Genomic DNA, 12,498 nt, shown 5'->3' on the forward strand with positions numbered 1-12,498 from the left:
TTAGCACCACTGCTGCTGCTGCCTTTAAACTGTAGCATCGCTTTGCTGAGGTTCTGTGGTGTGCAGCCTCTCCCTCCCCTAGCTCTGGTCCTCCTCCTCCGGGGGTGGCCCTTGTTTGCAAACAGCAACAGGAAGTTTTGACGCTGCTGATTAACTAGACTCCCACAGCTCTCAGTGCTTAGTCATCGCCACCAGTGTCAACCTCTTGCCCGCCCCGCTGACACCACCAGCTTCCAGGTGACCGAGAGGAAGCAGCAAGGATCCTGCGGTTCCAGTGGCTTCCATCTGCTACCTTCCAAGGGAGGGGAGGGACAAACTTCCATCCACCCCAAACAACCAGAATGTGCAGGGCCCTGAATGCCAGGACAGGAATTTAATCTAATTCAACTTCAGCAATGGGCTGAGGGACAGCTTCATGCCAGGCACAGGGAAAAACTCTTTACACACAGGATTGCCTTTGCTTTCATTCAATCCCCACAACAACATGTGTGGTAGGTGTTATTATTCCCATTGTACAGATGGAGAGACTGAGGCCAGTGGAAGGCCTATGGATGTGTAGGGGCTGCTGTGGGAGGGCAGCTTGGAGTGCCGGAGATGGTGGGTACCGCCAGCAGGAGCTGTGTCCCCAACCCACGATGTGACCTTGATCAGATTTCCTCCCTGTTCTGGGTCTCATGCCCCTCCCTGGGTAAATGAGGAGGGTGGACTGGTGACCTTCTCAGGGCTACAGCCACAAGGAAGTGAGTGGGCCAGCTGGAAGGGATGGTCCTCATTCTGGGATTCTGCTTGCTGAAAGCCTGATCCAAGGGCAGGAGCATCCCACCTCAGTACCTGGGGCTGGCTTCACCATTCACAGTTGCTTCTCCAAGTAACTCCACTGAAAGAAAGTAGTTGAGTGGTTGCCAGGGCCTGGGATGGAGAATGAGGAGGGACTATGAATGGGGCTTCTTTGGGGTGTGATAAAATGTCCTAAAGTTAGATTATGGTGACAGTGTACAACTCTGTAAATATACTAAAAACTATTGGATTGTACACTTTAAACAGGGAATGTTATGGTATGATAATTATATCTCAATAAAGCCGTTTAAGAGAGAAAGGAGGAAGGAAGGAGGGAGGACAGGAGAGAGAGAGACCTACACAGAGGTCAGGCCAAGCGCGATGGCTCACGCCTGTAATCTCAGCAGTTTGGGAGGCAGAGCAGGGAGGATCACTTGAGGCCAGAAGTTTGAGACCAGCCTGGGCAACATGGCAAGACCCCGTTTCTACAAAAACATTTAAAAATTAGCTGGGTATGGAGTGCATACCTATGGTCCCAGCTACTTAGAAGGCCTGAGGCGTGGGGCCAAGTGGAGTGGCTCACGCCTGTAATCCCGGCACTTTGGGAGGATGAGGCAGGTGGATCATTTGAGGTCAGGAGTTCGAGACCAGCCTGGCCAACACGGTGAAACCCTGTCTCTACTAAAAATACAAAAATTAGCCGGGCATGGTGGCATAAGCTTGTAAACCCAGCTACTTGGGAGGCTGAGGCGGAGAATCACCTGGGTTGCAGTGGGTCGAGATTGTGATTGTGCCACTGCACTCTAGCCTAGGTGACAGCGAGACTCCGTCTCAAAAAAAAAAAAGAAGAAGATTGAGGCCAGAGAATCACTTGAGCCCAGGAGTTCAAGGCTGCAGTGAGCTATGATCACACCACTGCACTACAGCCTAGGTGACAGAGCGAGACCCCATCTCTTTTTTTTGAGACACAGTCTCGCTGTCACCCAGGATGGAGTGCAGTGGCGTGATCTCGGCTCACTGCCGGCTCCACCCCCTAGGGTTCACGCCATTCTCCTGCCTCATCCTCCCGAGTAGCTGGGACTGCAGGTGACTGCCACCTCGCCCAGCTAATTTTTTGTATTTTTAGTAGAGCTGGGGTTTCACTGTGTTAGCCAGGATGGTCTCGATCTCCTGACCTCGTGATCCGCCTGCCTCGGCCTCCCAAAGTGCTGGGATTACAGGCGTGAGCCACCGCGCCCAGCCCCTCATCTCTTAAAAAAAAAAAAAAAAGAGGTCAGGCCAGAGCTGCCTTTGGGATTTGCCTTCTGGGAATAGGGCCCTCAGCACCCAGCCCCTCTGCAATCATCCCCCTCTAAGCAGCCTCACTCCAGAGCCCAGGAAAGGTGTGTGTGAAGACACCCAGTGGCAGGCGGTGGCCCCAGCTGCTGATCGAATGTGATGGGGCTCTGGCCTCTGGTGCTTGCCCTCCTCAGATGGGGCTCTGGCCTCTGGTGCTTGCCCTCCTCAGAGAGGAAAGAGCCGTGAATGAAAGGGCAGGTGTGTGTGGACCTGAAGGAATGTGGGGAGGGTGGCAAGAAAATGGCTAGAGGCGGAGCGGGAGAGACCCCATGAGTCAGGGTGAGACGAGGTGTTGCTCAGACAGGGAGGAACTGGAAACAAAGCCTGGACTGGAAACACCGAAACACAGGGCTGGCCAGGGTGCTCTCAGTTGCCTGGAAACATCTTAACACTCCAGAAAGCGTGAGTAAGGAATACCTGCTGCCCCGAGGGGCTCCCCCCAACTGGTCCAGCCATGTCTGCTTGGCAATCGTGGGGCACAGACAGATGCAGCTGCCCAAGAGGCAACCCCAGCCTAGACCTAATGCTGAGCCGGGGGCACAAGTGCAAGGGATCCATCACGAGGGCTAAACTGGCCAATAAGGGGCAGGAGCTCATTCCACTTGTACTGTTTGGGTAACTTGCTGTTGAAAAAGGAGAACCTGGCCGGGCACAGTGGCTCACACCTTTAATCCCAACACTTTGGGAGACTGAAGCTAGTGGATCACCTGAGGTCAGGAGTTTGAGACCAGCCTGCTCAACATGGCGAATCTCTACTGAAAATACAAAAATTGGTTGGGCGTAGTGGTGCATGCCTGTGATCCCAGCTACTTGGGAGGATGAGGCAGGAGAATCGCTTGAACTCGGGACGCGGAGGCTGCAGTGAGCCGAGATTGCGCCACTGCACTCCAGCCTGGACAACAAAGCAAGGCCTTGTCTCAAAATAAAATAAAATAAATAAATAAATAAATAAATAAATAAATACGAGAACCCAGAGGATCTTGGAGGCACAGTGTCCCTGTCTAAATCTCCAGATAACCCAGAAAGCACGCACTGCCCCCATGCCACTTCACCCCCCCCCCCACGCCTCCGTGTCTTATGCTGTTTATGCCCACCTCCTGGGGCAAATGGCACTGGATGCCCCTGTCTTAAGTGAACAAATGGAGACTCTAACCACCTTCTGAGAATCCCAGCCCTGGGGTCAAACTTGCATGCCTGCCGAGTACCTGCATGACAATAATTAGGATTTCCTATGCTCTGAAGCAAACCTCCCACCTGGCATCCTGCGTGTGTCCAGCAACTCCCTGCACCCAGGCACCACTCACGCAGGTGGGCTTGGCATCCTCACAGCCTCTGCAGCACGTGCCTTCAGAGGGAAGAGACCCAGGGACTCTGGAGACTCAAGGCATCTCCAGAGTCACAGCCTGAAGACAGAACCCCATGCTCTCCTGGACATAAAAGCCATGCGGTCCCTGGTAGACAGGTAGGCAGAGGTGAAGGGATCTACCCTGGCACTGGGTAGGGGCTGTGCAGTCACTCCTGCTTATTCTTCCTGTACATCCCGTTACTGTCCCCATGCTATAGATTTGACTGGGGCAGGCTGGCTGCAGAGTCCAAATCTTGAACCATTGCACCACACCGCCTCTCAAGGGCACAGTCAATGGGGTCCTTGTCATTGTGGGTCATTCCTCAGCATGCATTCAGGGCTCTTCACCATCTGCCTGCAGCCGCCCTGCCCAGCCTTCTCTCCCACTGACCCCGCAAGTCACCCTCTTTCTGGTCCTTGAGTTTTCCATATGCTCTGCCCACACCCCCACATCTCCACCTGCAGCCGTTTACCTGTGAGGCCCAATGGAAGCATCACCTCCTCCATGGGGACTCCTGATACCACCTAGTCAGAAGTCCCCCAGGACCACCTCCCCTTCCCTTAGCTCACCTAGCACTGGATTCACAACTGTGAGGGACTGTCAGTCTCCTACATTAGATTGGAGGTCCCTGATTCAGACTCCCATGCTGTGTGACTTAGGGTAAGGCACTTAACCTCTCTGAGCCTCAGTTTCCTCATTAACAGGTAATATTTACTGAGCACGTACTATGTGCCAGGTACTATGTGCTAAGTACTCTACATGCACTATCCCATTTAATCCTTACAGCACCTATGAGGCAGGTACTCTAATTATCCCATGTTACAGATGAAGAAACTGTCACTATCATTAGGACTACCATCATTATCATTACTGTCATTCTTTTTTTTTTTTTTTGGAGACAGATGCTCTGTCACCCAGGCTGGAGTGCAGTGGTGCGATCTCAGCTCATGCAACCTCTGCCTCCCAGGTTCAAGCAATTCTCGTGTCTCAGCGTCCCAAGTAGCTGGGACTACAGGCATGCACCAACACACCCAATTGTTTGTATTTTAGTAGAGGTGGGGTTTCACCATGTTGCCCAGGCTGATCTTGAACTCCTGAGCTCAAGCAATCCACGAACCTCGGCCTCCCAAAGTGCTAGGATTACAGGTGTGAGCCACCATGCCTGGCCTATTATTGCCATTCTTTTTTTTTTTTTTTTTTTTTTTTGAGACAGAGTCTCGCTCTGTCCCCCAGGCTGGAGTGCAATGGCATGATCTCGGCTCACTGTGAGCTCCACCTCCTGGGTTCATGCCATTCTCCTGCCTCAGCCTCCCAAATAGTTGTGACTCCAGGCGCCCGCCACCACGCCCGGCTAATTTTTTGTATTTTTAGTAGAGACGGGTTTCACTGTGTTAGCCAGGATGGTCTCGATCTCCTGATCTTGTGATTCCCCCACCTCAGCCTCCCAAAGTGCTGGGATTACAAGCATGAGCCACCGCGCCCGGCCTTTTATTATTGCCATTCTTTTGTCTGCTACAAAACCTAGTGCACAGCAGGCACTCAAACTCAGCAAAATTCAAGTATGGCTGGAACTGGAACCAGCCTCAGATAGGAAGGAGTTTCAGAAACAGAGTTCTGCACATGCTCTAGAACACGCAGGCCTGGCCCTGTCCTGGCTGGGGTGATACCATCTTTGGAGGCTGATGCTGGCAGTCTGTTGTGGCTGGGGACTTGGGGTGGTCTCCTTTTGCTTCTCACAGCAGCCCTGTCTCTACCCACAGAAACAGACTCTGCCCAAACAAGTCCTGCAATGCACAGAGCCTGGTGGCAAACAAGCCACCTGGATAAATAGTGCCCAAGGCTGTGGGGGTCCTGGGAGGCTGACTGGAGGCAGAATTGTGCTCATTTGTAACCGGAGTAGCTGCGGGTTGCTTCTGTTAGCTCAAAGCCACAGGTACATCTCTGTGCTTACAGATCCAAACCGCACCCCACCACTACCACGTGTTTTCTAGGATCCCCTCCAAGCATTTTCCAAAGCCCCAGGGGCTGCTTACAAGACTCTCTGCCCATCACCCCCAACCTGGCTGAGCTGGAACCACATCAGCACCTGGCCTGACTCTTCTACCAGGATGCCCTCCAAGACCAACACTGATGCCTGAGTCACCCTCACCAGGGAGACTGAGGGTGCCCCCACATGGCTGCTGCACCTGATGTTGAAAACAGAGGCTCCAAAAACGTAAGTGAAGTGGGTATTCCTGCTAAACACTCCACTCGGGAACTGGGAGAAGGGGAGCAAATGTCTGTGTACCCCCTCAACTCTACCCAGCCATGGCTTGTCCCACGGCCAAGTTGCCTGGGTCTGTGGGATCACCAAGTTCTTCTGACTCACTACACACACCCCCAAACACCCCCAGACTCCTTTCCTGCCACTCCCCCACCTCAGGCACACATGCAGTGCTTGGTGCCTGGGTTAAGTCTGTGCCCTGTGGCGAGTGCTGCCCGGATACCCCGGGGTCCATTCGAGGATGAACTCGGCTGGGTCACCCCTGCTACAAACAGGCTTTTACATTCTTGAACTTCACCTGGGGTGAGGGTCTTCAGGAGTCCTGTCCCTTTTCCTCCTGAGGCCTCCTTGGTCCTAATGTTAGTGAGTGGCCATCCACGTACCCACAGGAAGGATGTGGTCAAATCCTCTTACCAGCGGCTCTGAACCATTTGACCTGCTACCTGAGCTGCTGGGGAGAGGAAAAGGGAGGGTGCTCCCACTTCTAATAGTTCATCAAGTTCTCACAACACCCCTATTCACAGGTGAGAAAACCGAGGCCCGAAAAGTGTCAACCCAAATCACGACACTCCTTGCCCCAAACCCAGAAGCCTGAGGAAGTAGGGAAGTGTAGTGGGATCTGTCTTTCCATGTGTCTTCAGGATCCTGGGGCCTGCCCTTCCTGGCTTCCTCTTGAGGAAGGCCTAGAAGACCCGCCTTTGGTCGCAGGACAGAAGCTGGGCCAAGAGGCAAGGGTTTTGGCCGCCACAGGGGAAACTCTGGCCTCAGAGCTGCCGAAGTGACTCACGGGCCCCGATGGGAAGCAGCTGACGTTCCTTGTCTGCGCCTTACAAAACCACACGGGCTGCTAGTGACAGCCGGCTGCTCTGAGTGGCGGAGGAATGTTGTTGCCAGACAGGTTCCTGAGGCATCTGCTGAGCTGTGCTCCAGAAACCAGCCCTGGGCAGCTGCCACACCAGGCAGCCTCCACCCCTCCCCACAACCAGGAGTCGTGGAGGGCACCCCCACCAACCTCAACAGAACCCTCCCCTCAGGGATCCGTGGAAGTCAGCCACTGTCACAAGGACAGCCACCCCTTCCAGGCAGGAGCTCATGGGAAACCACGACAAGGGAATCCATCCCTCCCCACCCCCAGCAAGACTTGAAGCCAGGGAGGTTGGAAGGGTCTCCCTGTGACCAAATCTGTGGCCATTGCAACCGACCTTGAACCGTAATACTAAGAATGTTAACGATAATAATCACAGCTAACCCTTCACACTCACTACATGCCGGGCACCATGGCATGGAGCACTTTTTCTGAATTATCACATGCATTCATTTCCTGGGGCTGCCGTAGCAAACCGCCACAAACTGCATGGCTTAAAACAACAAAAACATATTTTCTCGGCCAGACGCGGTGGCTCACGCCTGTAATCCCAGCACTTTGGGAGGCTGAGGCGGGCAGATAACCTGAGGTCAGGAGTTTGAGAGCAGCCTGGTCAACATGGCGAAACCCTGTCTCTACTAAAAATACAAAAATTAGCCAGGCATGGAGCCTGTAGTCCCAGCTACTCAGGAGGCTGAGGCAGAAGAATCGTTTGAACCCGGGAGGTAGAGGTTGCAATAAGCTGAGATCGCACCATTGCACTCCGGCCTGGGTGACAGAGACAGACTCTGTCTCAACAGAAAAAAAAAAAAAAAAGAGAAGAAAGGAAAAAGAAAAAGGACTGTATTCTCTTACAGCTCTAGAGGCCAGAAATCCAAACTCATGGTGTCGGCAGGGCCACACTCCTCCTGAAGGCCTAGGAGAGAATCCTTCTTTTCCTCTTCCAGCTTCTGCTGGAGGTGGGCGATCTTCAGTGCACCTCAGCTTATGGGCGTGTCACACCAGTCTCTTTCCACCTAAACATGGTGTTTTCTCTGTTTATCTATGTCTCTGTGTCCAAATCTCCTTCTTCTTAGAAGGACACCAGTCATATTGGACTTAAGGCCTATGCTAATCCAGTATGACCTCTGCATACCTCTGCAAAGGCCCCAAAAGGTTCCAAATAAGGTCATATTCCCAGGGTTCCAGGTGGATATAAATTTGGGGGAACATTATTCAACTCAATATACCACATGTAATCTCTTAATAAGACTGATATTGCTTTTATCCTCATTTTACAGATAAAAGGCTCAGAGAGGTTAAGCAACTTGCCAGAAATCACCCAGCCTCTGATTCTAGAATCCACACTACATTGTCTCACCCATCACCGTCATCATCATCACCATCTCCTCACAGAAGCTTAGCACTTCATCACTTACAAAGCTTCTCCTGGCCGTTGTCACATTTTCTTTCTTTCTTTCTTTCTTTTTTGTTCTTTTTTATGTTTTGAGATGGAGTATCGCTCTTTTTGCCCAGGCTGGAGTGCAGTGGCGTGATCTCTGTTCACTGCACCCTCCACCTCTATCTTTAGTAGAGATGGAATTTCACCATGTTGGCCAGGCTGGTCTCGAACTCCTGACCCCAAGTGGTCTGCCTGCCTCAGCTTCCCAAAGTGCTGGGATTACAGGCATAAGCCACCATGCCTGGTCTATTGTTACATTTTCTTCTTGCCAACACAACCTTGAGGGGCTTGGGAAACAGTTGGTAAGGAAACAGTGGGCTCCACTAATTAACGTGTCCGTGGTCATATAGCTAACGAGAAGAAGGTCTTTGTGTTTTCTTTTGAGACAGGATATCCCTCTGTCACCCAGGCTGGAGCACAGTGGCACAATCACAGCTCACTGCAGTGTTGACCTCCCAGGCTCAAGTGATCCTCCCACCTCAGCCTCTCCAATAGCAGGGATTATAGGCGTGTGCTACCAAGCCCAGCTAATTTACTTTTTTGTAGAGACTGGATCTCACTATGTTGCCCAGCTTGGTCTCAAACTCCTGGGCTCAAGGGATCCTCCTGTCTCAGCCTCCCAAAGTGCTGGGATTATAGGTGTGAACCACCAGCCTGGCTGAGTGGCAGGTCTTTTGACCCCAGATCCAGTATACTGCACTATGTAGGCTCCAAATGGAGACCTCGTGGGAACATTCCAAGGCTTTGTAAGCCCCTCGAGGCTATTTGCCCAGCGTGGTCAATGCCATTGCTGTGTTTACTGATAACACCCACTTCAGCTACACCTGCCAAGCTCATAAAATATATTGTAAGCCTGCTGCTTAAATTTACCTCCTCAAATATCAGCTCCTCATCCCCTGTCTGTTCTCTGCCAACAGCAAGGCCAGCTATTTGAGCAGTGACAATGTGGAGAAAATCCAAGAATCCGGGGGGCCCTCACAGCTCACAGCTGAGCCACGGACTCTGGGGAGACAGTAGCAGGTGTGGCAGGTGCTGTTCCTCCAGTTGCTCCCAGCCAAGAAGGGACGAGATACAGGCACAGCCCCACTGTCAGCCCCACCCCAGACATAGCTCCAGAACGGTCCAGCGTCTTCACATTGAATGCTCACAAGGGTCCCACAAAATCCGTACTATTGGCTGGTCATGGTAGCTCACACATGTACTCCCAGCACTTTGGGAGGCCGAGACAGGAGGATCACTTAAGCCTAGGAGCTCAAGACCAGCCTGGGCAACACAGGGAGACCCTGTCTCTACAAAAAATTAAAGTATTGGCCAGGCACAGTAGCATGTGCCTGTAGTGCTAGCTACTAGGGAGGCTGAGGAGAGAGGATGGCTTGAGCCTAAGAGTGGGGTACATGACTTGGCACAAGCAGGAGGATTGGACTCCGAGATATCTCCTGTTTGGACACCAGCACACAGCAGCCAGAGAAGTCTTAACATATAAAGGAGAGATTGTCACCTGCGAACTTTATTTTATTTGTATTTATTTTTTATTTTTTTAAATTTTATTTATTTATTTATTTATTTTTTGAGATGGAGTCTCGCTCTGTCACCCAGGCTGGAGTGCAATGGCGCGATCTCCACTCACTGCAACCTCCGCCTCCCGGGTTCAAGCAATTCTCCTGCCTCAGCCTCCTGAGTAGCTGGGCTTGCAGGCGCCCGCCACCGCGCCCAGCAAATTTTTGTATTTTTAGTAGAGACAGGGTTTCACCATGTTGGTCAGGCTGGTCTCGAACTCCTGACCTCATGATCCACCTGCCTCAGCCTCCCAAAGTGCTGGGATTACAGGCGTGAGCCACCGCGCCCGGCCCTTTTATTTTTATTGTATGTATTTATTGAGATGGAGTTTCATTCTTGTTGCCCAGGCTAGAGTGCAATGGCACGATCTTGGCTCACTCCAACCTCTGCCTCCTGGGTTCAAATGATATTCCTGCCTCAGTCTCCTGAGTAGCTGGGATTACAGGCACCAGCACCATGCCCAGCTAATTTTTTGTATTTTTAGTAGAGATGGGGTTTCACTATGTTGGCCAGGCTGGTCTCGAACTCCTGACCTCAAGTGATTTGCCTGCCAAACTGCTGGGATTACAGGCATGAGCCATTGCACCTGGCTACCTTCTGACTTTAAAATGTGGCACCAGGCCTTTGCACTTGCTGTTTCCTCTGCCTGGGATGCCATTCTTTGAACTCCATGTAGCTCAGCTGTCCACTTTTCAGAGTGACTTTATTTTTTATTTTTTGAGAGACAAGATCTCACTTTGTCACCCAGGCTGGAGTGCAGTGCAGTGGTGTGATCATAGCTCACTGCAGCCTCGAATCCCTGGGCTCAAGCGATTCCCCCACCTCAGCCTCCTGAGTAGCTGGGGTTATAGGTGCACGCCATAACACTCAGCTAATTTTTTTATTCTTTGTAGAGAAGAGGCCTCACTATGTTGCCCAGGCTCGTCTTGAACTCCTGAACTCAAGTGATCCTCCCACCTCAGCCTCCCAAGTGCTGGCATTACGGGTGTGAACTGCTGTGCCTAGCCCAGAGTGATCTTAGAGTTGATGGCTCCCAGTTATTCTCTACCTTAACCTCCTGGTTTATCTCCTTCATTGTACTTAGCAAAACCTATGATTACCCTGTTTATTTATCATTTGCTTCTTAATCGTCTTTCTCTCATGAAGACAAGAGGCAAGAACTTTGTCTTATTCCCTGCTGACTCCGGCGCTTAGCACAGTGCTTCCACATAGGTCTTCAGAGGATACTTGTTGAATGAATAAATGAATGAATTCAATAGAGAATACAAGTAAGGTGCAGTGGCTCATGTCTATTATCCCAGCACTATGGGAGGCTGAGGCAGCAGTATCACTTGAGCCCAGGAGTTTGAGACCAGCCTGGACAACACAGCAAGACTCTGCATCTACAAAAAAAAAAAAATGTTTATTTAAAAAATTAGCCAGGTGTGGTAGCACACACCTGTAGTCGCAGCTACTCAGGAGACTGAGGCAGGAGGATCCCTTGAAGCAGAAGTTCGAGGCTGCAGTGAGCAAAGATTACACCATTGCACTCCAGCCTGAGTGACACAGCAAGTCTCTGTATTAAAAAAAAAAAAAAAAAAAAAAAAGGAGGAGGACCACAGAGTCACAGATAAATAACCCAAAGCCTGGCAAAAGACTGGGCTGGCCATTGGGTATGACAACGAGAGTGGCCTGGGAGATGCAGACCCAGGTAGAAGCTGGGGAAGTATTGGGAGAGCGAAGAGGGGTGGCTGGGCCTCAAGCCAAGAGGACTTCCTGGAGGAGAATGACCAGACCTTGTAAAAGGATGTTCTGTCTCTGGCTGTAGCTTTGCGCAGGGACAGGAAGCAAGAAGGGAAACCAGGTAACTCTCTGCTGCTTTAGCTACAGCTACTACCACAGAGACCAGAACAGGGAAGGGTTTCTTAGTCCATCTTCTGCCCCAGCGTATAACGAGGACTTGAATTAGGAGGCAGTGATTTCTAGACTGAAAGGTGAACTTTCATCCTACAATCCTCTGTGCCCATTTGCTGGCAATCTTTCTTAAGTGCTGAAGACTAATTGCCCCCCGCTGTTTCTTGTAGGCCTGGGGAAAGTATAAAAGTCAACCTTCTTATCTCTGCTGGTACATGGTCGGGAAGAGGTGCTATTATAGGTAGGAGATAGCCGAGGACCATGACAACACTTTGCTGACCTCAGAATTCCAGAAGTTAAAAAAAGAAAAAAAATCTGTGTGGGCATGGTGGCTCATGCCTATAGTCCCAGCACTTTGGGAGGCTGAGGTGGGAGGATGGCTTGAGCCCAGGAGTTTGAGGTGGCAGTGAGTCTTGTTCCCACCACTGCACTCCAGCCTACATGACAGAGTGAGACCCGTCTCCACCAAAAATAAAGATTAGCCTGGCATGGTGGTGTATGCCTGTGGTCCCAGCTATTCAGGAGGCTGAGGTGAAAGGATCGCTTGAGACTGGGAGATCAAGGCTGCAGTGAGCTGTGATGGAGCCACTGCACTCAACCTGGGTGACAGAGTGAGACCCTGTCTCAAAAATAAAAACAAAAACAAAAACAAAAAACTGCAAGTAAAACAAGAAAATTCCCCAAGGCACAATGGCCGTGTGGTTAAGAAAATGGGCTCTGGAGTTAAGCTTGGAGCACCTCTCGGGGCTGAGCACCCTCAGGCAAGCCTCTTAACCTCTCTGAGCCTGTTTACTTCTGTGCAAAAGTAATCACTTGTCCCTCAAAGCGTTGTTGAAGAGATGAAGGAGATCATGTACAGGAAGATCCTGGAATACAGTAGGTGCTCAATACATGGGAGCACTCCCTGCCGGAGGGCCTTTCATTCTACAAAATAACTGGCCTGTCCTCTTTTAAAATGTCAATGTGGCTGGGCGCCGTGGCTCATGCCTGTAATCCTAACACTTTGGGAGGCCGAGGC

The 12,498-nt window shown here is 51.2% G+C and overlaps 1 long non-coding RNA gene across 1 annotated transcript; it reads left to right on the forward strand.

Annotated features, from left to right (window-relative positions):
• The first annotated feature begins 225 nt into the window (after window positions 1-225).
• On the forward strand, window positions 226-6,985 carry LOC129016121 (uncharacterized). Its single transcript, XR_008494731.1, has 4 exons — window positions 226-491; window positions 3,358-3,577; window positions 5,453-5,676; window positions 6,249-6,985. It is a non-coding gene; the product is annotated as an uncharacterized LOC129016121 (long non-coding RNA).
• The last annotated feature ends 5,513 nt before the right edge of the window (window positions 6,986-12,498 follow it).

Source organism: Pongo pygmaeus, chromosome 18 (genome assembly GCF_028885625.2).
Source record: "Pongo pygmaeus isolate AG05252 chromosome 18, NHGRI_mPonPyg2-v2.0_pri, whole genome shotgun sequence".
Classification (NCBI taxonomy): domain Eukaryota; kingdom Metazoa; phylum Chordata; class Mammalia; order Primates; family Hominidae; genus Pongo; species Pongo pygmaeus.